The following is a 25,893-nucleotide window of genomic DNA, read 5'->3' as shown; positions in this document are numbered from 1 at the left end:
GAATCTTTGAGCTTCTTATTTTCCTTTATTAATTTGTCTTCATAATTAGAACACTTTAGATATTTTATGCATATCTCGAGCTAGTTTGTCCAGAGATGCTAAGAGCCACCAGCCATCAATGTTGTATTTCCCACTCTGCCAAAATATTCAAAAGTATTATATAGAGAGTTATTAAATTTCTTGCATCTCACTAGGGGTGAATTAGGATAATCAAATGGATCTACATTACATGTTACTTTAAACAGTCCACACTACAGACTATAGTACTCCTCTTGTCATCAGAGAGACTATGACAACTTTAGGTCTCATCAAATTAGTCAATTCCAGGGATGACTAACCCTATTAAAGAAATTCATCTTTACAATTCTGTTTCTCTAGAGCCATTACTGGTACCAAAATCTGTATCTGGGTTCACTAGAGGAAAAGATTTAATATAAATATATATGATCGGAAAGAATTTATAAGGTGGGTTAACAATGGCTGTCTGCAGATTAAGGTGTTGAAGAGTTCAAAAGTGCTGTCTGCACACTGGAGATCCAGGGGATCCAGTCAAAAGTCAAAGGCCTGGAGCTCACTAAAGAATCCCCTGTCCTGTGAGTCCTTGTTGGGAAGCTGAAAAGTCTGAGTTGGAAGCCTGGAAAAGTATGTCTAAAGGTGATAGGAAAAACTGGAACTCCTTTGAAGAAGCAGAAGTAAGAGTTCCTTCTTGTTTTCCTTTTTATGTCATCCAGTCTACAAGCTTATTGGTTGGTGCCACCCACACCCAGGGTGGGCCTTCCATCTTCGGTAAGTCAATCATCCAGATGCACTGAGAATTGTGTTAAACATATCTGCTAGGCATTTCTTATTCAAGTTGACACCACAGTTAACTAACACAGAGTCCCTACTCACCATTTCTTTTTATTATTTTATTGGAAGGTCTGGGTAATATAATAAAAGGAAATTAAAAATACAAGATGGGAAAAATTTGTCATTTAGAAACTCTGAAAGAATAAAAAGCATTATTAGCAAGCAATAATCAGAAAGTGTCAGATTAAAAATCTAATATATAAAAGTCAACACTTTTTCATAGAACATCAGTAGACAAATGGAGTTTGAAATAAATAACTCATGACCATTTATATTTAGAACACTTAAACTTGAAGTAGCTTGATATAAATATAATAAATTACATAAAAAGAAGTCAGTAAAAATGACATATTGTGAATTCTATTTATATAAAATATAAAGAAAGAGAAGTCAAAAAGTAATTTGCTTTTTTCCTCTTCCAGCTTCTTCATATCATTTTATCTTCACCATTCATTCTTTATGCTGGCTCAAATTGCATGAATAATTCTTTTTTTTTTCAGGGGCATGGAAATTTGGGTTTTTTTCTCATTAATTTCATTGGTACATTTTAAGTATACAATACAGTAACATTCATCATTGGGAACTTGTACTTTTATATGATGTATCTTGGTTCTTATTTTTTCCCCATTCCCCTGTCCTCCCTTCAAACCCTCCACCCCTCCCTATTTACAAAGACTTTGTTTCCATTTTTCCATTTTCTCATATTTTTTGCTTTCTCTGCTTTCTTTTCCCCATCCGTCCCATTTCCCCTACCCCTTTATACATTTTCTTCCTATTTCACCTTATCAATTATACATTTTGATCCTTATTTACACTTTTAGATTCTCACACCAGAGAAACTATTTGGTATTTACACATGTGTCCTATTTATTTCACTTGAGTATGGCCTCAATGTGCATCCATTTAGCTATAAGTGTCTCTAGTTTCTCATTCTTTATGGCTGAGTAGCACTCTATTTTATTAAAAAACCCCACATCTTCTTTATCCAGTCTCCAGTTGATGGGCAAATGAGCTGTTTCCAAGCTTTAGCTATTACAAACTGTGCTGCTATAAACATGGGTGTGCATATATTGCTGTGGTATGATTCTTCTAATTTGCATGAATAATTCTTTAAATGTCATCTTTTATAGTATCTTTGACTCCTCAAGAGCTTGGCTTAAGAATGATTTATCATATTTATCCAATGCTACAAAATGCCTCAATGAAATAATGGTGAGCTAAGAGAAAGAATATCCCCACCACCACCTGGAGTTGGCTTGTTTTGGGGGTGTGTTCTGTAGTCTACCTATTCCACTTCAGTAAAAACACTTATACAAGTATCCTTATGTTGTCTGTATTGCCATTATTATATAGCTTTTCAGCTTGACCCTACCACTACTTAAATTTGCTATCCAAGTCTTTTCTTCCTTTGTTAAACCTCTCAAGTATGGTGTCTGGTCTTATTACTGAAATTTGCTACACAAGCTTGTAAAATTTGACTGCATGCTTTCCTTTCTATTAAAATTACTCTCTATGGAATGCTTCTGATATGCATATGACATTCTTCATTTCTAAATTTTATATGTTCCATTTCTTCTAAAATGTTGGTCCTATATTGATTCCATGGCATAGCCTGATTCTCTTCCTACATCTGAGAATGTGTACAACAAGATGGATGGCTGTGGTATTATTTCAGACTCATCTGCATTTTGTGGCCCAGATTCTCATCAAGTTCAAGTCTAAGGAGATGGAAAATCTCCAACTGGTCTTTTAATTCCATCATCATCACATAAATTGTTCTACAGAGCTTGAAGGATTTTTCCCTATTTGAATTTCATTCTTGTTCTGGCTCATATTTCTTTCTGATCAGATCAGAACTTTCCATGGGAACATTCATATCAACTGTTGACTTGAAAACAATAATCTCATTTCTTTATCTGCTCAAATTCAGTTTAGTTATACTCAATTGCTTTTTATATCCACCTAATCTCTTTGCTATCACACACTTCTGAACATCTGCAGGTAACATTTTGACCCATCTGATAGCCCCTATCTATCCCTTGCTGCATGTATTTCAAGATGTACTCAAACCTCAGGACAGGCAGAAAGCTCTTCTGGATTAAGACTTTCCTTCTCATTCTCATCCACACTTAATACAAATAATTATTTTAATCTAAATTTTTTGGATAGGTATTTTGAATATTTTGTTCATAATTGTTCTCTTTTCACCTAAGGTGGACATTCTGTCTTTCTGAAGATAGATTATTTATATCTGTGAAGCAAGATATATTCTACTTACTTGACAATTAAATCTTTTTTTTTTTTTTTGGATACAAATGTGGTTTTAATACAAAGACTGCAGAATACAATAGGCAAATGCATTGTTTCTACAATCTAATGAGGCTCAGGTTTAAATCCTGGATTCACCACTTCCTGACTTGGGGACCTTTCATGAGTTACTTTATCTATTGGCCTTAGTTTTCTAATCAGGAAAGTAGTTTGAATATCTTCATGAAGTTAAGTAAAATAATTATAATTCTTGAAATATATGGTAGGCATCCCATAAATGATAGGCATCAATATTATATCTTAATATTTTCACCAAAGTTAACTTCCATGGAAACCTTAAACAGTATCAGCACAGTTACAAAATGTGAATTAACACAAAAGTTATTCATGTAATGAGGAATTTATATTCCAGAATCTTTTCCTGGAAAATAATACTGCTGTATAGAAATAATGACATGATTCTATAGTTATAGATTTATCAGTTCAATGAATGTACAAAGTACTTACAATGTACAATGTCTTTGGAAGGATAATTTAGCAAAAATGCAAGCAAATTGCTCCCCTCACGACATTATAATTATGATTATAATGAACAATTTAAGGATTTTTCAACAAATGTTCCTCACATCACTTATCTGCCTGTTGCAGAGTGGTGTGGCTGCGTTGGTATTCTGCTTATTCCCTGCCTTTAATGCTGCATCTCTTCTTGCTTGCTCAAGTAGAATTCTTGCCCTTTCTTTAAGTTCTTCTTGCCTGAATAACATTCGATGCTGCACTGTTTTGGCAGAATGATCTGCATGATTTAAAATGGTTCTATCAGCATCTGGATCAGACTCTGCCTTAAAGAAGTATGTTTTTTCTTTGGAAGGTCTGCATATCTACTGCATGAGTATACAGGTTTAGAAGTAGGAGATAAACTTGTTTGATAGGTGATTCAGCATCTGGTCTGCATTCTAAGGGTTTGGAATTCTCTAGTTTTTCTTTCTCCAAATTACTACTGTTTAAAATCTGAAGCTTTTGCTGGTCTGTCTCCTCACAAATACAGGATGGAGACTCTTTCTTCTTTTTATCACTCACATATAAGTCATTTAATTCTAAAGTCTCAGCTTTTGATACTCTCTTCTTGCTTAACAAAGCTTGTGCTTGGACTGACTCTGTATTGGAACATATTCCAGGCTCATCGGATCCTGAAGTTCTTCCAGAGCTCTGGTGGGACTTGTGAGGTTCTGTGTCACTTTTAGTCCTGTGACAGTAAGGGGAAGCTGTGCTTGGACTAAGGTGATCATCAGGAGTCTGATGCTCACTTTCTGACTCTCCAACCCCACTATCATTTACAAATACAGTCATCCTGTGATGATAAGAAGTCTACTGCTCCACTGGTAGGCTGTTGCAGTTCAGGCTCCCACTTCAGGTTGCTAAGCTTTGCATATAACTTTTCTTGATCAGCAGAACTGTTTGTATCTGTTTCATAGTTTCCAACTTTATATGTGCTTTTACTGCTGTTTTCCTCTATCTGAACAACATTTAGTTCTTGGCCACTGAAATGGGCCCTTATTTGATACAGATAAGTCATAACAGTCAGTTTGTCAGGAATTGCTAGTAAAACCATATCTGAAGGTTCCAATAACCGGGAAATTCCTATGCTGGCAAATCCATCGTAAGTCTTTTTATTGTTCTCTTTAATATCTTGAGGATTCAGAGACTTGTAGTCAATTAAGTCTGGTCTAAAGTGATGTAACATTGCACAAAAAGATAAGCCATTTCTCCATGAGGTAGTAAAGTTAGTGATTTTTACTCCCCGGTAGTTTTTCGTAACGTCTTTACACCACACAAGCAATGACTGACTAGCATTTGGCTTTCACCCCAAAATGAGACTGGGAATAGGACTGGGCTTAGGAGAAGTAGATAGATCTCTTCCCGTAGAAACAACTGTGCTTTCCTTTACTCCTTCTGTCTTTGGTGAGAGAACTGGTGGAGCTGGGGCCTTTCTTTCCATTTTTCTTTCAGTTTCCAATTCTTGAACTGAATTTACCAAATTATTTACAGGAAGAGGTGGTTTAGGTTTGTAAAAAGGATTTGATTCATCCAACTCTTCTTCAGTACCTTTTAGCATAAAGGTACTTGCTCATGTCCACAGGTCTTATGTTTTTTCTTTTTGCACACTGGGGAGGAGATTCCTTCACAGTTACAAAAGTTTCTGGCTCACTGAATGGATTCAAATACTGTGGAGTATGTACATATTTAAAGGGATTATAGCTGTTATAAAAAGAGTCTTCTGCTTTTTTAGGCAAAGCTGTTTCAGTGACTGGTTCTTCTAAGTCAGGATCTCCAAATGGGTTTAATTCTGGTACATCAGGCTCATCAAATGGATTTGAATTCACAGTGGCCAAGTCCTTTTCTGCTTCATCCAAAAAGTTAAGTTTGCTGATAAGCTCTGTAATTTTTGCTGTCTTTTCCTCTTGGTTCACTCTGTTCTCATCATCATCTTTATTATCTTCTTCAAAGTCATCTAAATTGCCAATGTCATCCTGTTTCATACTCATCAAACTAGCCAAACTTTGCATATCTTCATCTGTGGCTTTTCCTTCCCTAAGGAAAATGCAAGATAACAAAAACTGGAGAGTAGCAGATACAACTTTTTTAGACAATGGCTTGAATTTTAACTTGACATCAGTCTGAGTTGGCATAGGGCTTGCATACTGTTTCATATTGATGCTACTTGTAGCAAGAGCTTTCCTTCAACCAGAGGGGATTCATTTTCTATGACAAATGTCCATTCTTTATCTTCAAATTCCTCCGCATGAGGATCCTTAAATAGCATTACAGTGATTTCAATGTTTTCAGGAACAGGCCATACAACAACACCACAGTATGGATTTTTTATTACAGGTTGCCAGCTGTGAGCCTTAGAAGACTTCCTTCAGCTTCTTCTCATCCAAACTACCACCAGTTTATCTGGTTGCCTCACTACTGCTAGTTTTTGGTCTTCTTTGCTGGCTCCTCTGTATGCTGAAGAGACTCAGGGCTCAATCCTCTCCTCAGTCATTTCTTTGTACACTCAACCATCAACTCCTGGTAGGAAGCCACAAACTGAAACTTGGATGCATGTTTTCCCACACGTTGCTCTTCCAAACTGAAGCCATGATGATGGATCAATAAACTGGAACAGTTCTGGGTTAGCAACACAGCAACTTCTTTTTTTTTTTTTTTTTTTTTGTGCCCGGGGATCGAACTTGGGACCTTGCGCTTACGAGGCAGGCGCTGGAACCACTGAGCTAAATCCCCGGGCCTACACAGCAACTTTAAAAAAGCAGAGGATTCAAAGCAAAGGAGCTTTTGCATGTATGTCTGTACTTCACAAAACTCAATTACAACTTGAAAAGATGTTTGGGGTTCATAAGTCTTCTCCCTGTTTCACAGGGTAAATCCCATCTTACATGAATGGTCCAGTCAAGAACAGTATAATATACATGACAGGATGAATAACAGTAGGTTCCCTCAGGGAGACATCACCATTCCACCTCGGGGGCTATATGACTCATATTCTGGAGTACTCTCACACTAACCTTAACAATTAAATCTTAATTCTTCTATGATAATTGTGCAGACCTATACATACAAGACAAACTTGAACTTCTTGTTAAGTATTTCTTTCCTCATCATTTAAACATTTCTAGTAAACTACAGAACTAATCAGTGAACTACAAAATTCATAAGCAATCAGATAATTGAGTTGTTAACATTTAACATTTTACGTGTCGCATTTTAATTTTAAAACAGTCAATGAAGTGAGGAGTATTAGGATCCAGGAATTATTGTTGTTCTTTAATTTTCTCCAAAATATGACTTCTATAGGCAGTGTTCTTAAGAAACTTGTTATGATTCCTTGGCAAATAAACAGAGCATGAAAATATTGCAGACCTAAAAGACAAAAAATTTATTAAATTAAAAAATTGAATGAAGCTGTATAAATTGTCAAGTTTAGGTAGAAACTGTAGCTTTAAAAATGAAAAAAATATGGTTTCTTTCTTGAAGGGGAAATGTTTACTGGGTATACAATAATTCTTCATGCTTATAGAAAGTTTTGTAAGCGAGAACTCTGACAAGATCAGAAATGATAGTCATTTCTATGCCCATACTTTAGTTTTAGAGATAAAATACTGTATATTTATATAGATTCTTTAACTTTTTGAACAAAATTTTTCCTACAATAAGGTAGCATGGATTACTATGATTTATATTTTGTAGATGAGCACAGAGGTTAGAGTCTGAGTTTGGTTAACCTGATAAACAGCGCAATGCTCTTCTTGTTTCTTGTATCAGACACCCCAAGAAATGGAAATACTACAGAATGGAGAGGATTATGAAAATACTGTAAAATTCACTTGAGCATTCTATGTCTAGAGTAAATGTGCACAAAAATAGTTAAGTGACATCGGAAGATCTCATGATTATCTTTTTGAAAAAATATTGGACATGCCAGTTAGCATTGTGTAAAATTGTTTACCCAGGTGCCATACATAGTTAAATCCAGTTATTTTTAATATCCTAACCCTAGTTCCTTCTCATGTAAGATTCCAACTGAAGGATCAAATACTTCTACCATATTCAGAATTTTGTGGCAGCATCTGTGCTCCCAAACACTTTCCCTCCTTTATAACCTAAATTAAGTTATTTCTGCTGAATAACATCATGAATTGTGTAAATGGTTACTAGGGGGAAACCCTTATGGATGATGAATTGTCCACAATGCCTGGGTGTCCTCTGAGTGTCATGGCCAGGCTTTTGGGCAGTCAACAAAGTACTTTATGAAAATGAGACTTTGAGGTTTAGTGGGAAAATGATTGGCCAAAAAGCAAGTGGGCTTAAACGTCAGTCCTGTATTTGGACATTTATTTTCCTATATGTAAAATAAAGCATTTGGCCATCTTTCTCAGATGAGAAAGATAGGTCTAGTCAGGTCTATGGCATACATTCACTTCACTGCTTACTCCCCTCAAATTTTGGACTTGTCAGGAACAGAACAGTTTTCTCAGGTAGCGAGGATCTTGGTCCAACCTGGATCCATGGGAAGCTCAGCATCATGTTTTCATTTACATTTTTCAGTAAATTTAGAACATTCTGATCTTTATATTTAAAACAATTCTAGAAGATAATGAAGTAGATCATATTGCAGGGAGCAGCACACCCAGGACTAAAGCAGGCTCCCGGGGTAAGCCTAAGGAAGTAGAATCATTAAAATGTATATATAAAAGTGTTTGTCTTTAAGATAAAAAGGAAAAATAATTTTAGAAACTTTAAAGTGATAGGGAAAAGTTTTAGATAACTTAGTAGATTGAATATTAAGGTAGTTGAAGAAGCAAAATGAGTAATGTGTTCCTTTAAGATTTGCTTTTCTCATAACTCTCCTTGTTTAAGGTGAGGGTAATCTGACTCTTTAACCAGTAACTTCATTAACCTAACAAAATTGCAATGCCTGGGTGAATTTACAATGTATATGTGCCTATCTTGTTTTTGTGACTTGTAAATAGGACCTGGAATTGTATTTACATATCAAAGACCACTAGGGATGAGATAATGGCTAAAAAGGATATGAAAAGGGAAATGCTGAACAAAGGGGTACACAGATACTAACCAGACTGGCTGCTGGTGGTCCCGCCTTCTTGCAAGTAGAACTTTTATTATTTTATCCAAACACTTTGTCTCTGTGTATTTCTTTCTGAGATTTCTGGAACATTTGGTTCCCTGACTGGGAATCAGGAATGAAATAGCCCTTTTGGGCATTGGCCTGAACCCCACCAGAGGGACCAGCTCTCTGTCTCCTTGAGAGGAAATGTGCACTCCTGGGACTAATTTCCTGGGCTCTCCAACAGGACATGGAGACCCACTTGGAGGCTAGGATCACCCAAACCCAAGACGGAGGATGACAGAATGAGGACTCCTGCTGTTGGTGTCTCATCTGTCTCTTTCCTTTGCTGGGTGAGAAACCCTGGGAAACCTCCTAGTCATTAACTTTTGGTTTTGCTTTGGTTTCACTTTGTGAATTTGTATTTTGTAACTTTGGGTAAATAGAGTGCAGGGGCCTGATCACCCCTTGTGCTTTGCCATTTGGGGAGGTAGCTTCTTTCATTTGTTTTGGTTGCATTTAGAGGGTCACCGGGAGGAAATGTGATAACTTCTGAATAATGTGTGAAAGAGTTCTGGATAGTAGAGTGTGTGGAATGAGCTATGGAACAAGACAGAGGGAGGAAGTGCTTGGGCTTAAAGAGTCCTCCCTGAGTCACAGAACTTGTGTGTGGTCTCTTTCGGTTCTGTGGTCATGTTTAACAAAGATACAATGGTGAGCTTATGCAACAGCCCACCTTAGCCTGAATGGACCTTAAAGTGGCCAAGAGGCCTGCAGCCAGGGAGGTGAGTGAGTGATCCCCCACCTTTGTCTTGTGTCTCCATACAAGAGTACCCATACACACACCAACACTCCGATTGGCCGATCATGGGGACAGAAGCATCTCATCCTACTGTTTTGGAATGCATGCCTAAGAATTTTAAGAAAGGTTTTACTGGAAATTATAGTATTAATATGAAACCCCAAAACTTAGAGCCTTTAGTGAGTTAGAATGGCCCAAGCTTTTCCTAGCTTGGCCAACTGAGAGATCCCTAGATGAGTGTCTCATCTGGTCCACCTGGCTAACAGTCATCGTCCCTGGATGGGAACATCCAGATCAATTTCCCTATATTGATTTATGGCTCAAATTGTGCCACAGAATGCCTCCTTGGCTTCATATGTGTGCCCTGGAAGCAAAAGGCAATATTCTGGTCCTCCATCAGAAAGGGGACAATGCTGAAAAGAAATCGGTCCTTTCAGATCCGGACCGAGAGAATTTAGACTTTATCCCTCCTTTTGACTTGCTAAATTCACAGGTTTGGAGGAGGTGGAGACAAAAGCATGAGAACTACTTGGCTTCAGAGCACCAGAGGGTGCATGCTGTGGTCAGACACAGAGAGGATCGAATAGGGCTTACACTCAAATTGAAAAAAATTGAAAAGAGAAATAAGTAATAGATTGAAAACAGCTAAATAAAGCTCTGAAGGGCATAAAACAAAGCCAGAGAAAGTAAGAAATTTTACAAGAGTTACAAATTTTAGCTAATTGATGAATGTATCTGTGTTTCAGTTTGAATTGATATTTAATTGGTGTGCTTAAAGTATTTCTTGTACATTGCAAATAATTCAATTGTAACTATAGGGCTAACTTGCTCTTTTCTGTACTTTGTTGATTAAAAAAAAACCTCATGGTTACTACCATTCTATTGGCAGCCAACCAAATTTAAAGTGTAACAATCTGAGAAAAAAAGGGAGACTTTAAAATTTAACAGCTAAAGACAAGTTTGTGATAAAAGGTCTATAGTGAGATAAAAAATATTAAAAAGCTAAAAGTAAAAGAGATACAATTTTGATATAAAACATTTTGTATGTTTGTCTTGTTAGAAAGATGAAAAGAAATATACAAGACTAGAAGGCCTAGGTATGTCAAAAGATGTGCAAAAGTGATTTATCAAAAAATATGTTTGTTGGTTTCAAGTTATAAAAAGTTTAAATATGTTTACATTGGTTGTCATCAAAGGGTTAAATTCTAAATATGTTACTATAATATGTGTACATTGGTCATCATCTTCAAAGTGTTTAAGAGCCAGCAGGTTACAATATGACCTCCTCCTTTATGGTGAGTTAAAAAAGACTACTGGGAAAAGGCACAAATATGTCAGACCAAGGTGTGGTATTTGAGATATGACTTAAAAAAGGACAAAGGGGGCTAGGTCCAGAGAAAAGGAAAGTCATTTATTCTCTTCCAAGACCCCTCCAAAATGCTTCAATTATTTGATTCCATTTTTGCTGCCCTTTGTCCTAATTGGGAGGACTGTAAAGAACTTTGTAGAACTTTGTTAATCTCTAAAGAAATGTAGAATTTTAGGAGAAATTAAAAAGATCAATGCACCTAGAATGCCGGCAGGCACACAAAATCCAGATGCTTGACATGAACAGCATTTTCCAGTGAATGAGCAGCCCAAATGGAACCCCATCACCCCAGGAGGCCAGGACAGCCTAAGCAATTATCAGATGGCCTTCCTGGCAGTTATATGAGCCACAAGTAAAAGGCCTACAAATATGATTAAAGTGCTAGAAACATGGCAGGAGCCCAATGAGAGCCCTGAGAGATTTTATGAGTAGCTCTGTAAAGTTTACAGACTGTAAACACCTTTTGATCCTGCTGTTCCTGATAACCATCAGTTAATCAATATGACTTTGTGATCCAGTCAGCTCAAGATATTAGAAAGAACATTCAAAGGCAAGAAGCTTGGGAGGATATGAATATAACAGTTGCTACAATTGGCTAGGAAAGTGTAATGTGAATAGAGTCAGCAAGAGAGAAGGAATGGGCTAAGATGAAAGATAAACAAGAGACAGCTGAGGGAGTTTCTTGGGGCAACAGGCTTCTGTAGAATTTGGATTCCCAGTTTTACAGAGATCACTAAACCTCTTTATGAAGCCCTAAAGGGAAAAGAAAATAAATTATTTACTTTGGGCTACATAGCAACTAAAAAAAGCTTTTGAAAAACTAAAACTGACATTAGCAGCCACCCCTGCTTTAGGCATACTGGATGTAAAGTGGCCTTTTGTTCTATATGTGACTGAGAAGAACCATGTGGTCCTTGGAGTATTAACCCAAGAAGTAGGCCCATGGAATCAACCAATGGCATACTTGTCTAAGAATTTAGATCCAGTAGCAAAAGTGTGGCCTCCTTGCCTTCAGGCCTTGGGGGCCTCAGTTTTATTAATCCAAGAAGCATACAAGTGAACTCTAGGTCAGGAATTGATTGTGCAGGTTCCACAAGAGGTCTTGGAACTGTTGAACACAAGAGGGTATCGATGACTCTCAAATGAACAGTTTACTCAGTACCAATCCCTTCTCTGTGAGAACCCAACTTATGGTGTATTCCTGTAAAAGCTTGAAATCCTGCTACCTCCTTGCCCACGGAGACAGGACCTCCTGATCATGACTGCTTGAGTATCACTGATGAGCTCTTTTCCAGCTGTTCTGACCTACAAATGACATCCTTGTCCAATGCTTACATTCTGTTCATGGATGGGAGCAGCTCCATAGAAGATGGGGTTCATCATGCTGGATATGTGGTAACCACAAAGGATGAGGTGATCCTAGCCAGGGCCCCTTCCTAGTCAGCACAGTGTGCCAAGCTCTGGGCACTCATACAGGCACTCCAATGGGCAAAAGGTAAAAAGATTATATATATATATGTATATATATATATATATATATATATATTATATATATATATACTTTTGCTATGCATTTGCTACATTGCACATCATTGGCATGATTTACTGAGAGTGAGGTCTTCTCATGGCAGAAGGGAAGCAAATTAAAAAATAAATGGGAAATTATACAGTTGCTAGAGGCAATGTGGGAACCTAGCAAAGTCACAGCAATACATTTTTCAGAACATCAGAAAGGCAAAGACTTTGTTGCACAAGGTAACAATAAAGCTGATGCTGAAAGCCAAGAAACAATGCACTCAAAGCCCTGCTCTCACAACTCCAGAGGCTGGTGAGTCAATGCATGGCTGAAGAATGGGAGCACCGACAAGGATGACATGGATTATTGTGTTGTGCCAGATCACCACTGCTTTAAGTTTTTTTTTTTGTTTTTGAGCTGCATGTGTTTAGGCCTAGTAATGAAAAGTTTGATGAACAATATGTGACTTTTAAAATGGTAAAATGTGAACTGGAAGGCTATCTTTTACAATATTCTTTGATGTCTGCCCAAAAGAACATTATGGGGGACCTTGGGTAGCTTCTGACTGTGGGGGCTATTCTAATGAGAAATTATACTGCAAAGAGAAAACACAAGTTTGGATCAATGGCTCCCTTGTTGGATGAGCCACTGGTAATTGTAACAATTGTAAACAAGGTTAATGTAATCCTATATCTATGTATGTGCTAGCCCTATGGGATCCTATTTGGCTACAAGGAGTAATATATTTCATTAGCACAAGAAATTAGAAAAGATCTTGAGGAAATTCAAGATGCTCTTCAGGCTTTAGAAACCCAACTAGATTCACTGGCCAATGTTGTATTACAGAATAGGCATGCTCTTGATTTGCTCACAGCTCAGAAAGGAGGGACTTGCTTATTTTTTGGTGAAGAGTGTTGTTAATACACTAATAAATCTGGTGTTGTACAAGAATCACTAGACAAACCGAAAGTTCGGATCAAGGCTCTTGAGGAATTTGGTATAGGAGAGCTGTCCTATGGGGTTGATTTTACTTGGGAAGGATGGAAAAACTTGGATAGGACCTCTTCAGAGTCCCCTTCTTGTTATAATATTAATATTAATGTTTGGTTCTTGTGTCATTCAATGGATTTCAAAATTTATACAGCAGTGCATTACTGCAGCTCAACACTACCAAATGTTAGTGTTAAGAAACATAGATAAACTGGATAGAACTTGTAATGGATAGAAGAATTAGCCTGAAGTAAACAGGGGGAGGAATGATAGAGAAAAGTTTTAGATAATTTAGTAGATTGAATATTAAGGTAGTTGTAGAAGTTAAATAAGTAATGTGTTCCTTTAAGATTTGCTTTTCCCATAACTCTCATTTTTTAAGGTGATGAGAATCTGACACTTTTAAATATATATATATATATATATTTATTGGTACATTTTAGGTATAAAATACATTTACATTTATCATTGGGTGTTTGTACCAGAACATGATGTATCTAAGTTTTTATTTTTTCTCCCACTACCTGTGCACCCTTCACCCCCTCCACCCTTCCCTATTTACACAGAGTTTGATTCCATTTTTTTCTCTCATAATTTTTTCTTTCCCTTCTTCCCTTTCCCCTTTCCCTTCCACCATCCCCAAACCCTTGGACCTTTTCTCACTTCAAATTATCAATTATTCATTTTAATCATTTTCATCCTTATTTACACTTTCAATTTCTCACTCTAGAGAAACTATTCGGTATTTACACATGTGTGTCCTATTTATTTCACTTAAGAGGATGGCCTCAATATGCATCCATTTATCTATAAATGTCTCTAGTTTCTCATTCTTTATGGCTGAGTAGTACTCCATTTTATTAAAAAACCACATCTTCTTTATCCAGTTTCCAGTTGATGGGCACTTGGGCTGTTTCCAAGCTTTAGCTATTGCAAACTGTGCTGCTATAAACATAGGTGCACATATATTGCTGTGGTATGATTCTTTTAATTCTTTGGGGAAGATTCCCAGTAGGGGAATAGCTGGGTCAAATGGGACCTGTAGTCCTAGTTCTTTGAGGTATCTCCATACTGACTTCCACAGTGGTTGCACCAATCTACATTCCCACCAACAATGGAGAAGGGTTCCTTTCTCCCCACACCCCCACCAGCATTTGTTATTGGTTGATTTCTTCATAGCAGCCATTCTTTCTGGGGTGAGGTGGAATCTCAGTGTTGTTTTCATCTGCATCTCTCGAATGAAGAGTGATGTTGAACATTTTTTCATATATTTATTTGCTGTTTTTACTTCTTTGAGAAATGTCTGTTCATTTCAGATGCCCATTTTTGAATTGAGTCTTTGAATTTGGGAGGTCTGATTTTTTTCAGTACTCTCTATATTCTTGATAGTAGACCTTTGTCTGAGCTATAGCTGCTAAATATTTCTTCCAACATTGTAGGTTGTCTCTTAGCTCTGTTAGTAATTTCTCTTGCAGTGCAGAAACTTTTTAATACAATGAGATCTCAGTTGTTGATTCTTTGTGGTAGCCCCCGTGCTACTGAAGATTTGTTCATAAAGTCTTTTCCTATGCCAATGTCATCAAGAGTTCTACCTAACTTATCTTCCAGCAAGTTTAGTGTTTCTGACTTAATATTTAGCTCTTTAATCCACTTCAATCTTAGTTTAGTGAGCTGTGATAGGTATGGGTCTAGTTTTAATCTCTGACAGGTTGAAATCTGGTTTTTCCAACATTTATTAAATAGGCTGTCTTTCCTCCAATGAGGGTGGTTGGCTCTTTTGTCAAAGATGAGGTGACTGAGCATGTCTGGAGTTGTTTCTGCATCTTCTAATCCATTCCACTGATCTTTGGTTCTGTTTCTTTGCCAGTACCATGCTGTTTTATCACAGTAGCTTTGTAGTATAGTTTCAAATTGAGGATTGTGATGCCCCCAGCCATGTCTCTGTTGCCTATAACTGCTTTTGCTATTCTAGGTTTCTACTGTTTCCAAATGAATTTTTGGATTGTCTTCTCTAGTTCTGTGAAGTATATTGTTGGAATTTCAATTGGCATTGCATTGAATCTACATAGTGGTTTTGGAAGTATGGCCATTTTCACTATATTGGTTCTTCCTACCTAGGAACAAGGGATATCTTTCCATTTTCTTATATCCTCTTCAATATCCCTCTTCAGAGTGCTGTAGTTTTCAGTGTAGAGGTCTTTTGCTTCCTTTGTTAGGTTGATTCCTAGATATTTCATTTTTTAAGATGCTATTGTAAAAAGAATTATTTCCAAAATTTCTCTCTCAATGGGTCTGCTATTTGCGTATAAGAAGGCTATTTTTTTTAAGTGTTGACCTTGTATCCAGCTACTCTACTGAATCTGTCAATTAGGTCTAGAAGACTTTTGACTGAGTTTTTTAGGGTCTTCTATGTAAAGTATCATATCATCAGCAAATAATGACAGTTCTACTTCTTCCTTTCCTAACTTTATTCCTTTTATTTCTTTCTCTTGTCTAATTGCTATGGCTAATGTTTCCAGAACAATATTGAACAGGAGTGGTGATAGTGAGCATCCTTGTCTTGTTTCTGATTTTAGCATGAAAGTTTTCAGTTTTTGACCATTTAGTATGATGTTGGCTGTTGGTTTTTCATAGATAGCCTTAATCAGGTTGAGATAAAGACCTCCTATTCCAATTTTCTGTAGCATTTTTATCATGAATGGGTGAAAGTAAAAGGATGGAAAACAGTTCTCCACGCCACAGGAACCCAGAAAAAAACAGGCATAGCAATCTTATTTGCAGACAAAGTAGATTTCAAACCAAAACTGAGAGACAAAGATGGTCACTACATCCTTCCAAAGGGAACAATCCAAGAGGAAGAGATGACAATCCTAAATATATATGCACCAAATACGAATGCCCCCAACTATATAAAACAAATATTAATGGACATGAAAAACCAAATAAACACTGACACAATTGTAGTGGGGGACCTCAACACTCCTCTATCACAAATAGACAGATCAACTAGAAAAAAAATTAACAATGAAATTCTAGAACTAAACAAAGCTATTGAACAAATGGACTTAATAGATGTTTACAGAGTGTTCCACCCCACAAAATCAGAATACGCATTCTTTTCAGCTGCACATGGGTCATTCTCCAAAATAGATCACATGCTAGCTCATAGGACATATCTAAGCAAATGTAAAAGAATTGAAGTTATCCCCTGTATATTATCAGATCATAGTGCAATACAATTGGAGATCAATAACATAAGAAACCACAAAACCCCAACAAACACATGGAAACTGAATAACACCCTCTTGAACAATCAATGGGTCACAAAAGTAATTAAAGAAGAAATTAAACAGTTTCTACAAGTAAAGAAAAATGCCAGTACAACATACAGGAATCTATGGAACACAATGAAAGCAGTTCTATGCTGGAAATTCATAGTGGTGAATGCTCATATTAGGAAAACAGAGAAAACTCAGATAACCTAATGCAGAACCTCAAGCTCCTACAAAAAGAAGAGCATAATGAATCCAAAGCTCATACAAGAGAGGAAATTATAAATATCAGGGCAGAAATAAATGAAATGGAGACTAAGAGAACAATACAAAAAATCAATGAATCAGAGTTGGTTTTTTGAAAGAATAAATAAAATGGATAAACCTTTAGCCAACCTTATTAAAAAAAGGAAAGAAAAGGCACAAATACATGCAATTAAGAATGAAAAAGGTGAAGTCACAACAGATCCAACAGAAATCCAGAGGATCATCAATACCTAGCTTGAGAACCTCTACTCCAATAAAATGGAAAACACAGAAATGGGCAGATTCCTAGATACATACGAACTGCCAAAGTTAGATGAAAAAGATATAGAAATTCTAAACACCCCAATTACAATGAGTGAAATTGAAAGTGTAATAAAATATTTACCAACAAAGAGAAGCCCAGGTTCAGATGGCTTCACTGCTGAATTTTACAAGACATTTAAAGAAGAACTAATGCTATTACTCTTTAAACTCATGAAGGAAATTGAAAGGAAAGAAATACTTCCAAATTCATTCCTGGAAGCAAGTGTTACTTTGATTCCAAAACCAGGGAAAGACCCAACCCAAAAAGAGAACTACAGGCCAATCTCCCTACTGAACATAGATGCACAAATCCTCAACAAGATACTGGCAAACAGAATACAGAGGGTCATCAAGAAGATCAAACACCCTGACCAAGTCAGATTTATCCCAGGGATGCAAAGATGGTTCAACATTCATAAATCAAAAAATGTAATATACCACATTAACAGAGTCAAGGACCAAAACCGTATGATCATCTCAATGGATGCAGAAAAAGCATTTGACAAAATCCAGTACCCATTCATGATAAAAACCCTACAGAAAATTGGAATAGAAGATCTTTATCTTAACCTGATTAAGGCTATCTATGAAAAACCAACAGCCAACATCATACTAAATGGTCAAAAACTAAAAACTTTCATGCTAAAATCAGGAACAAGACAAGGATGCCCACTGTCACCACTCCTGTTCAATATAGTTCTGGAAACATTAGCCACAGCAATTAGAGAAGAGAAAGAAATAAAAGGAATAAAGATAGGGAAAGAAGATGTGAAACTGTCATTATTTGCTGATGATATGATACTTTACATAGAAGACCCAAAAAACGCCGCCAGAAGACTTCTAGACTTAATTGACAGACTCAGTAGAGTAGCTGGATACAAGGTCAACACTCAAAATACAATAACCTTCTTGTACACAAATAACAGACCCACTGAGAGAGAAATTAGGGAAGTAATTCCTTTTACAATAGCATCCAAAGAAATGAAATATCTAGGAACTAATCTAACAAAGGAAGCAAAAAACTTCTACACTGAAAACTACAGCACTCTGAAAAAAGAGATTGAAGAGGATACAAGAAAATGGAAAGACATCCCTTGCTCCTGGGTAGGAAGAACCAATATAGTGAAAATGGCCATACTTCCAAAACTGCTATATACATTCAATGCAATGCCAATTGAAATTCCAACAATACACTTCACAGAACTAGAGAAAACAATCCAAAAATTCATTTGGAACCATAAGAGACCTAGAATAGCTAAAGCAATTCTAAGCAACAGAGACATGGCTGGGGGTATCACAATCCCCAACTTGAAACTATTCTACAAACTACTGTGATAAAAACAGCATGGTACTGGCAAAGAAACAGATCTGAGGACCAGTGGAACAGATTAGAAGATGTAGAAACCACTCCAGACAAACTCAGCTGCCTCATCTTTGACAAAGGAGCCAACCACCATCATTGGAAGAAAGCCTATTTGATAAATGGTGTTGGAAAAACTGGATTTCAACCTGCCAAAGATTGAAACTAGACCCCTACCTATCACCATGCACTAAACTAAGATCAAAGTGGATTAAAGATGTAAATATTAAGACAGAAACACTAAACTTGCTGGAAGATAAGTTAGGTAGAACTCTTGAAGACACTGGCATAGGAAAAGACTTCATAAACAAAACCTCAGCAGCACAGGAACTAGCAGAAATAATCAACAACTGAGATCTCATCTTATTAAAAAGCTTCTGTACTGCAAAAGAAACCACCAGCAGAGCTAACAGATAACCTACAATATGGGAAAAAAATTTTCGCAGCTGTACCTCAGACAAAGGGCTACTTACTAGAATATATAAAGAATTGAAAAAAATCAGACTCCCCAAATTCAAAGACCCAATTCAAAAATGGGCATCTGAAATGAACAGACATTTCTCAGACAAGGAAGTAAAATCAGCAAATATATGAAAAAATGTTCAACATCACTCTTCATTCGAGAGATGCAGATGAAAGCAATACTGAAATTCAACCTCACCCCACAAAGAATGGCTGCTATCAAGTAATCAACAACAAATGCTGGTGGGGTTGTGGGCAGAAAGCAACCCTTCTCCATTGCTGGTGGGAGTGCATACTGTTTCAACCACTGTGGAAGTCAGTATGGAGATACCTCAAAGAACTAGGACTAGAGGTCACATCTGACCCAGCTATTCCCCTGCCGGGTATCTTCCCAAAAGAATTAAAAGAATCATACCACAGTGATATATGTGCACCCATGTTCATAGTGGCACAGTTTGTAAGAGCTAAAGCTTGGAAGCAGCCCAAGTGCCCATCAACTGGAAACTGGATAAAGAAAATGTGATTTTTTTTGTATAATGGAGTACCACTCAGCCATAAAGAATGAAAAACTAGAGTCATTTATAGCTAAATGAATGCATATCAAGGCCATACTCAAGTGAAATAAATAGGACACACATGTGTAAATACCGAATAGTTTCACTAGTGTGAGAAACTGATAGTGTAAACAAGGGTTGAAATGATTAAAATGAATAATTGATAATTTGAAATAGGAAAAAAGGTCCAAAGACGAAGGAGTGAAGGGAGGGGAAGGAGAAAGGAAAAGAGGGAAATGAAAAACCATGAGAAAAGAAAAAAAATGGAAATGAAATCTATGTAAAAAGGGAAGGGTGGAGGAGGTGAAGGGCGCACAGATAATGGGGGAAAAATAAGAACCAAGATATATCATGTGTAGGTACAAACACCCAATGATAAATGTAAACGAATTGTATACCTAAAATGTACCAATAAAAGAACTAAAAAAATAATAATAAAGTGCAGTTCCTTCTCAAAAAAAGCAACTAGATCTCTGTTACTGTGTGGCAGTATTGTCCAATCTTTGATTTATATGAATTAGGATTTACATCGCAATATTGTTCTCCATATTGCTGAATTCTGTAGCACATTTCTATAAGACCTATACTGTGAATAGCACTTTGGCCTAGAAATTGCCATGGAGTTTTGCTTAAAGATAGGGCTTGGAAATTCCTCAATTTTGTCATAAAAAGAATGTGATGTTAGAAGGCAAACACACTGTTCACAATGGGTCTGAAGTTTGCACTGCAGTTTTCATTCAAACATTCTAGCACCCATTCTCCCATGCAAGTCAATGGAAGGTTATGATAGAAAGTGCAGTTCCTTCACAGAGAAACCAACTAGATGTCTGTTACTGTGGCAGTATACTCCACTCCTTCAAATACATGAAATAGGATTCACATCACAATCTGGCTCTCTTCATTGCTGAATTCTGCAGCACAACTCTATGAGTCATGTAAAACTCTATGAGTCATGTACTGTGAATAGCACTTTGGCCTAGAAATTGCCATGAAGGTCTGCTGAAAGATAAGTCCCATAAAGTCCTCAACTTTATCCTAAGAAGAACTTGATGTTAGAAGACAAACACAATGTTTAGAATAGTTCTGATGACTGTGCTGCAATTTTCATTCAAAATTTCTTCTAGCTCCAGATCTCCCATGCAAGTCAATGATAGATAACAGTATAAAGTGCATTTCCTTCTCCAAAAAAGCAGCTAGATCTCTGTCACTGTGGCAGTACTGTCCAATCTTTGATGTATATGCATTTGGATTCACATCACAATCTTCCTGTCCACATTGCTGATTTCTGTAGCACATATCTATAAGGCCTGTACTGCGAATAGGACTTTGGCATAGAAATTGCCATGAAGTTCTGCTGAAAGATAGGTCAGAGAAATTCCTCAACTTTGACCTAAAAAGAACACGATGTTAGAAGGCAAACAGTTCAAGATGGTTCTGCCGTTGTTTTCACTCAAACATACTTGTAGTGCCAGCTGTCCTATGCAAGTAAAAGGAAGTTTATGATATAAAAGGCAGTTCATTCTCAGAGAAAGGAGCTAGATCTCCATCACTGTGGTAGTTTACTCCACTCCTTGAATTACATGGACTTGGATTCACATCACAATCCGGCTCACTGCATTGCTGATTTCTGTAGGACATCTCAATGAAGTCTGTACTGTGAATAGCACTTTGGCCTAAAAATTGCCATGAAGATTTGCCAAAAGATAGGTTCTGGAAAGTCCTCAACTTTCCCCTATGAAGAACTTGATGTTAGAAGCCAAAAAAAACCTCTTCAGAATGGTTCTGCAGTTGCACTGCAGTTTTCATTCAAACATTCATCTAGCGTGAACTCTTGCATGCAAGTCATGGAAGGCCATGATATGAAGTGCAGCACATTGTCAGAGAAACCATGTAGATCTTGGTCACTGTGGAAGTATACACCACTCCTTCAATTACATGAAATATTATACACATCACAATCTGGCTCTCTGCATTGCTGATTTCTGTAGCACATCTCTGCGAGGCCGGTTCTGTCAATAGCACTTTGCCGTAGAAAGTGTATAGAGGTTTTGCTGAAAGACAGGTCCTGGAAAGTCCTCAAATTTGTCCTAAGGAGAACTTGATGTTAGAAGAAAAACACACTCTTCAAAGTGGTCCAGCAGTTTGCACTTCAGTTTTCATTCAAGCATTCTTCTAGCACCAGCTCTCCCATGCAAGTCAAAGAAGATTAGGATAAAAAGTATAGTTTCTGCTCACAGAATGGAGCTAGATCACTGTCACTGTGGCAGTGCACACCACAATTAGAAATACAACGAATAACATTGACATCACAATCTGGCTCTCTGGATTGTTGATTTTTGAGGCAAATCTCTAAGAGGCCAGTACTGTGAATAGCATTTTGGCCTACAAAGTGTCATGAACTACTGCTGAAAGACAGGTCCTAGAAAGTCCTCAACTTTGAAATAAGAAAAACTTCATGTTAGAAGCAAAAGGCACTCTTCAGAGTGGCCCGGCAGTTTGCACTTCAGTGTTCATTCAAGCATCCTTCTAGCACCAGCTCTCCCATGCGAGTCCACGGAAGGTGACGATATAATGTGCAGTTCCTTCTCAGAGAAAGCAGCGAGAGCTCTGAGTTTGGCAGTGCACTGCACAACTGGACGTACATCCAATACCATTCACATCCCAATCTGGCTCTCTGCATTGCTGATCACTGTAGCACGTCTCTTTGAGACGTGTACCATGAATAGCACTTGTGCCTAGAAAGTGCGTTGAGGTTCTGTTGAAAGACAGGATCTGGAAAGTCCTCAACTTTGTGCTAAGAAGAACTTGATGTTAGAAGACACATAGACTCTTCAGAGTGTTCCGGCAGTTTGCACTTCGGTTCCCATTCAAGTATCCTTCTATCGCCAGCTTGCCCGTGCAAGACAAAGGAAGGTGGGATATAAAGTGCAGTTTCTTCTTAGAGAAAGCAGCTAGAGCTCTGTGAATTGGGCAGTGCACTCCACAGTTTTACTTATATCCAATACGGTTCACATCCCAATCTGGCTCTCTGAATTGCTGATTTCTGTAGGACATCTCTGGTGCCAATACCATGAAGAGCGCTTTGGCCTAGAAAGTGCATTGAGGCACGGCTGAAAGACGGGTCCAGCAAATTCCTCAACTTTGTCCCAAGAAGAACTCGGTGTTAGAAGCCAAACACACTCCTCCGAGTGGCCCGGCAGTTTGCACTTCAGTGTTCATTCAAGCATCCTTCTAGCGCCAGCTCTCCCATGCGAGTCCATGGAAGGTGACGATATAATGTGCAGCTCCTTCTCAGAGAAAGCAGCGAGAGCTCTGTGAGTTTGGCAGTGCACTGCACAACTGGACGTACATCCAATACCGTTCACATCCCAATCTGGCTCTCCGCATTGCTGATCACTGTAGCACGTCTCTTTGAGACGTGTACCATGAAGAGCACGTGGGCCTAGAAAGTGCGTTGAGGTTCTGCTGAAAGGCAGGTCCCGGAAAGTCCTCAACTTTGTGCTAAGAAGAACTTGATGTTAGAAGACACATAGACTCTTCAGAGTGTTCCGGCAGTTTGCACTTCGGTTTCCATTCAAGCATCCTTCTAGCGCCAGCTCTCCCGTGCAAGTCAGGGGAAGGTTGGATACAAAGTGCCGTTTCTTCTTAGAGAAAGCCGCTAGAGCTCTGTGAGTTTGGAGAGTGCACGCCACAAGTTTACTTACATCCAATACCTTTCACATCCCGGTCTGGCTCTCTGCCTTGCTGACTGCTTGCCTTTTTTTACTTTTTCAAGAACGTTTATACATCTTTTTAATTAGAGTAGCTTTACAAGCAACTCGAGAGCTCTTTCATAAGGAAACACTGCTTCTCAAACTACACGACTCGATAGTCTGTCTTGAAATTCTTTGCCTGCTATTGAAAGAGGTCTGTGTTTTACAGCTGGCTAACGTAGTGAATAAAAGCAGTATTACGAAGCTTCATCTTTAACCTGGATTAGCACATATAGGCCACAAATAGTTGCAAAGAGTCTTGCTTGGTGACAAGCTAACGGTCCCACTAACATGAAATGAGTAGATTTTAAGTGGGTATTAAAGAACTGGCTATCCTGATTTCTGAATCTGTTCACAATGACTGGCAAGAAGGTATATAAACTTCTCCGAAAAATATACCATGTAAGACCTGTCGGCAAGCACAACCCGCGACAGTACAGAGTGATACTCTGTGCACCTGCAGAGGTAAATATCTGGGTGACGTAGGGACTCCCAAAGTAAAGGGCTGTTGCTGTACATGTTGACAATCCAACAAGCCTCCCACCAACGTCAACGATTCCTACACACCCTATTAAACGACAGTGCTTTGGAGCCTGACGCAGCACACCGCGCTGCAGACCAGGTGGCAAAGCCGTGCACTCCCAGGTCCGGCGGCAGAGGCACTTACTGGCAAGGTGTCGCTGAGCATCTGGAGAGAAAGAGAGGACTCGGAGCAGACCTGAACACGGGCAAGGAAGACAACTGAACTTTCTCCTGCAAGTCCCCCAAGTGAGATCCCAGGACTGAATATCTACCCCCCAAGTCCACTTTCAGGCTCAATTTGTTTTCTTTTCATGTTTCACGTGAACAGTAGCAATCTTTTAATAAAAATTGCTGAGCTTTCCACAGAAAAGGTCTCTAATGGAATACAAACTATACAGATGCTGAAACTGTCCTAAATTGAAATACACAGAAATAACTCTGTACACTCAATTTTGGCAAAGATTAGGACAGAGCCAGAAGACCCAAGGGACAAGGTCTTACATCCATAATTCATGCAAAATATGGATACTGCCCATTGGGCCTTGCTGAAGAGCCTCAGGAAGTGAAGCCTATGATGTCCATCCCAATTCAGTTTTGTGTTTTTCGCAGCACTGGGGCTAGAACCCAGGGCCTTCCCACTGAGTTACCGCCCAGCCCTTTATTTTGAGACATGGTCTTGCTGAACCCCTGAACTGTCCAGGCTGGGCTTGAACTTGCAGTCCTCCCATAACGCTGAGATTATGGGCGAGTACCACCATGCCCAGCTCCAATTTGTTTTTTAAATACCAGCAGTCTGGGAGGCCCGTGTGATTGTGTAACATCCCCTCCTTTTCTAAAAAGTAAAAAAGAAGATCCACAAGACACAAAAATAAAATATCTGGTTTTACGCTTTGTTTCTCTAAGCTAAACATACATCTTTCAGCACTGGTCAGGAGGCCGCGTCATGTCAGGGGAACCCTGCGCAGCTGTCCGAGGAGCCAAGCCCATGAGGCTCCAACTCTGTATCTGTCTCGCTGCCTCTACAATCTGCCTTGGACACTTGCGTCAGCAGAAATAAGGTTCTGATCTGCCGATCAGACAGAGTCCAGGACCAAGGGAGAAAATACAGCGGTAAATTTGGAAGTAATAGTTCACTGAAGAAAAGCAAAAGGAAATGTCTTCAACCGGGACATTATGTCTACAACTATAGGAGACATCTGCAAACAGAAGAAAGCCCTTTATTTTAGGAACTTGATGCTGAGGGCAACCTCAAGTTCATTTACTGCCAGTCACTTTCGTTTTGGTTTTGTTTCGTTAATGAAAAGATTAAGCCCTTCTTACTGGGTATTTTTTTCTGGGAAAACGTGTCACTCCGCAGTCAATGGTGACTGTTTTACTATTGGATTTCATTATTAACAATGTCAAAAGATGACAGCAGCAATCTTTAAGAGTTCAATTAGTGTAAGACACGACAACAAAACAATCTGGGTTTTCAGTTGGTGATTAAAGTGCTCCTTTAAGTCAAAAGAAAATTAGTCATCAGTCACTTGGCAACAATCATTGTAAGAGGTCTTTCAGGGCAAGCTTTAATCGTACGAAGAGGTTTACAAAAATAGATTGATGCTATTTTGAGGAATAATACCGTAATCTCAATTCAGTTTTGATAAACTGTGCCTAATCATACAAAAATTACTCCAAATTCAAATTTGATATGAACAAAGAGCGATGAAATGAACCCAGCTAGATGACAGATCTGGCAAAATATAAGAATGAAAAAAAGTCTGTGTGGGGCACTTACTTCAGGTCCAGATAGAAAAGCCACTTTCCCGCGATAGCGTCTCCTCTTCCTGTCAGCAATCCCAGATCGCAGCCGGCCACGCCCTGGTCTTCTACTCGATGAGACATGGGAAAGCTGCTTCTGTTCCTGCTGGAGTGCCGACCGGGCCTCTCCGCCTCTTTGCCCCAGTCCTTCATGTTCACATGCTAACGAGCAGCGCCCAGA

General features: G+C 38.2%; 1 pseudogene across 1 annotated transcript; it reads right to left on the bottom strand.

Moving 5' to 3' along the window:
- Positions 1-10: 10 nt before the first annotated feature.
- On the bottom strand, positions 11-25,873 carry LOC101711232 (EH domain-binding protein 1 pseudogene; annotated as a pseudogene). Its single transcript, XR_015440373.1, has 2 exons — positions 25,690-25,873; positions 11-7,038 (listed from the first exon to the last, which is right to left on the bottom strand). The product of XR_015440373.1 is annotated as an EH domain-binding protein 1 pseudogene (transcript).
- Positions 25,874-25,893: the final 20 nt, after the last annotated feature.

Source organism: Heterocephalus glaber, unplaced genomic scaffold (assembly GCF_053883595.1).
Source record: "Heterocephalus glaber isolate CG9 unplaced genomic scaffold, H.glaber_assembly_v1.0 deba00001497, whole genome shotgun sequence".
Lineage (NCBI taxonomy): Eukaryota > Metazoa > Chordata > Mammalia > Rodentia > Bathyergidae > Heterocephalus > Heterocephalus glaber.
Note: the sequence above shows the minus strand (reverse complement) of the source record. Positions and strands in the feature narration are given on the sequence as shown.